This window comes from Tupaia chinensis, unplaced genomic scaffold, assembly GCF_000334495.1.
Source record: "Tupaia chinensis unplaced genomic scaffold, TupChi_1.0 Scaffold138126_1, whole genome shotgun sequence".
Lineage (NCBI taxonomy): Eukaryota > Metazoa > Chordata > Mammalia > Scandentia > Tupaiidae > Tupaia > Tupaia belangeri.
The window spans coordinates 953208-956912 of NW_006198026.1; the positions used below are offsets into that span (position 1 = coordinate 953208).

A 3705-nucleotide genomic window follows, 5' to 3' on the forward strand; every position below is an offset into this window, starting at 1 on the left:
CTCTAGGGGTTTTGGGCACACATGCGTGTTCCTGGCATAAGTTTTAAAGAATTATTTTTATTTAATTTTATTTATTCATTCATTTGTTTTAATATGACTAGAGAGAGACACACAGAGAAAGGGAGGGGGGAGAGAGAGGGAAAGTGAGAAAGCAAGACACCAGACCTGAGACTCGAACCATGATTAGCCATGTGGGAGTGTCCAGTGCCTTAACCACCCTGCCACCTGCTGCTCCTGGCATGAGTTTTAATCGACCATGTCCAGGACTCAAACCACTGATGACTACTTCGGAGTTCAGAGACATAACTATTTTGCCATGTGCTGGCAGACTTTTAAGATGGCTCTAAAAGATCCCTTTTTCATAGTACTTACCAAAGGATCCCTTTTTCCCAGTACTTACACCCTTGTGTAATCACTCCTTTTGGTGAGGTCTGCACAGTATTTTGACTCTGGATGAGTGCAGCAAAGGCAATAGATGTCACTCTCATGATTAGATTACAAAAGACTCTGATTTCCATCTTGCTAGCTGACCCTCTGTATTGCCTTCTTAGTTTACACATTTTGATGAGATTAGACCCTAAATTAGATGATCATGTGGTAAGGACTTGAGGGTAGCTCCAGGCTAAACAAGCGACAATAAAACCACTGGGTCCTGGATGAGAACCACCATCGACTACATGGGAGTCCAGGTCCAGGGACATAGCCATTACACTAACTGCTGGTCCCTATAGTTTTTTGTTTTTGTTTTTTTTTTTTAAGAGATTACATTTTTACTTGATTTACTTCAATCCTTGAAATAACTTTTTTAAAAATCAGTTAACGAAAGATGAAGGACTTACTCTATAAGATTTCAAAGTTTACTTTAAGCAGATTATCATGTAATGCATGTCTCCTTTTTTTTTTTTTTTTTTGGAGTGGTTTTTGCTATAGGGCATGTGCGCTCGCCAGAAAGAGAGAGACAGAGAGGCCCTTGTTCAACAATTCCTGATTCTTGCCAACAATTACATAAGTAACTTTGAAATCGCACCCTTCCCCAGTCAAGCCTTTCCATAAGATCCCAGGACTGGCCAGCATTTTGATTCTGAGAGAAGCAGTGGAAAAGTGCGAGCCACAGAAACTGTGAGATAATTAGTGTTATTTTTAAAGCACTAAATTAGTTAAGTTCAGTAGATAGGTAACATTAATACAGTAGAAAATACTTATTTATGATATGCCAGGTACTTTTCTAAGTGCTTAGTATCTACTAAAATTAATTTTACCCTTTAAACTACCCTGAGGTAGATTCAGTTACCTACAGCACATGCTGAAAAAAGACATAGATGACAATAGATGACATTATCAAATTTAAAGCAGCCACAATTAACAAGTAGTTGATTCACATGTAAACTCAGACTTTTTCATTAAAAAAAAAAAAAGAAAAGAAAAGTTTGAGCTTTCCGAGTGAGATGTAGAGGAGAGCAACAGAGGCTACGAGTGAGATGCCAATGGCCGTCAGTCCGTACAGACAGTGCCAGAGGAGCTGCTTCAACCGCGAAGATGGGCTTTGTGATGGGTTGTGCCGTGGGCATGGCAGCCTGGGAGCTCTTTGGCACCTTTTCCTGTCTCAGGATTGGAATATGGGGGGGGGGGGAAATGGTGATGTGGTGTGGGGGCACCTTTGGAACATTCATAACCATGGGAATGGACATCCGATGCTAATAACCAGGGCAATGGGTGACCACCATAAATACGCCTTCCCATGGGTTCCAGTCAGTGTATTATAATAAAACAGTCTTTGAGTAGCAAAACAACACAAACAAACAAAATTTAAACTATTCTACATTGCCTTTAACCTAACTCTATAAAAACATCTATAACTTACATAGATTTTTTTTTTTTTTTTTTTGGGGGGGATTTTTTTTTTTTTTTTTTTTAGGGACCGGGGGCTTTCCCGCAAAGGGAAAAGTATCTTATTTCATTTTAAAATAAATCTGTTTTCATTTAGAATGTTCAAGTTGTCTAACATTGCTGAATCTATATCTTCACTTGTACAGTGAGAAGATTGGCTTAAGTCTGTGCTCGCCTAACTAGTGACACAAATAACCCTGTTCTAATGGATACCAAACAAAAATTAATTTTAAGGTCAAATCAGTCCGTGAATGGTTGTGTCTAAAACAGCACTGTAGCATATGTGGATTCATGACTATCCTTAAACAAAAATACCAGTTTTTTTCCCCCAGGATTTCAAGATTTTTTGTTTGGTTAAATTTTGGTTATTTTTATTGTCATTTATACCACCACCACCTCCTGCTTGCTTTTTGCCAGATACTGTGCAAAGCTTTTTTTTGGAGTGGTTTTCGCTATAGAGCATGTGCGCTCGCCAGAAAGAGACAGAGAGACAGAAAGTGAGAAATATCCCCCAGGGGGGATGGCCACTCCACAATCCCTTCTCCTCCATTCTTCTTTTGGGATCTTGGGCACACACACACACTGGTTTCACATATCTCCTTCTTAGGTAGAATGGATACAGGTAGAGGGATAAAGAATGCCTGCTGTAAGTTGGGAAGGTTGGGGTTGAGGAATGAATATAGGTACATTGATTCATGGAAATAAAAATGTAGGTACAGGGACCAGCAGTTAGCGTAATGGCTATGTCTCTGGACTCCCATGTAGTCGACTGCAATTCGAGTCCCAGACCTGGTGGCTTAAACTCACGCTGGGCGTGTGTGCATGTGTGCCCAAGATCCCGAGAGGAGAATGAAAGAGAAGGGGTTGTGGGGTGGCCATCCCCCCACAGGGGTTGCTTTCTCGCTTTCTGTTTATCTCTCTCTGTCTGTCTGGAGAGCTCACACGCCCTACAGCAAAAAACCTCTCAAAAAAAGAAAATGTAAGTATAAGGCCAGTTAGTAATCTAATGGTTAAGATGGCTGGATCCCACATAGACAACTGTCTGGTTCAAGTCCTGGACCCTGAAGTTTAAAAAACATGCATTTGTGCATGCAGATCCAAAAATCTCGAGGAAAATGGAGGAAAAAGGATTGTAGCTGGGCTTTCCCTCTGGGAGGTACTTTCTCATTGTTCTCTTTCTCCCTCTCTCATTCCCTCTCTATATCTGGCCAGTGAGCACATGTGCCCTATAGCAAATAAATAAATTGCATGCTCATAGGAGCAACAATTTCCAGAAATCCAGTGATAAGAATAAAAAGGCAACAACTTGCTGTATATCTCAAAACACAAAAATGGAGGATTTTGAATATTCCCAATTCAAGCTAGTGCATCAACAAATGGTTGAAATGATGGGCGAGCTATTACTGTGAGTGAATCATTACACATTGTATTCTTGTGCTGTAAAATCATAATGTATTTCCACAAACACGTAAGATTATTATACGTTAATAGTTAAATCAATCTGTCAGGAAAGAGTAGAAATGAATCCAAATATGTATATGGTCAATTGATTTCTTACAAAGGCACTGAAAAACGTCAATGAAGAAATGAAAATTATGTCTACAAAAAATACTTTTTCAAGTATTACTTATTAAAGATGGATAATCATACAGAAAAAAAGCTCTCAAATTTTACTTTACACCATAAATAAGTATTTATTTGAAATAGATCTGACCTAACATGAAAGTTAAAACTATAAATTTTCTAAGAAAAAAGAGAACAAAGAAATGTCTTCACCACTTTGGGAGGCAATGATATTTTTAGGATATAAAAATGGTC

The 3705-nt window shown here is 38.9% G+C and overlaps 1 pseudogene; it reads left to right on the forward strand.

Moving 5' to 3' along the window:
• Positions 1–1478: 1478 nt before the first annotated feature.
• LOC102498164 (reactive oxygen species modulator 1 pseudogene) lies at positions 1479–1698 on the forward strand (annotated as a pseudogene).
• The last annotated feature ends 2007 nt before the right edge of the window (positions 1699–3705 follow it).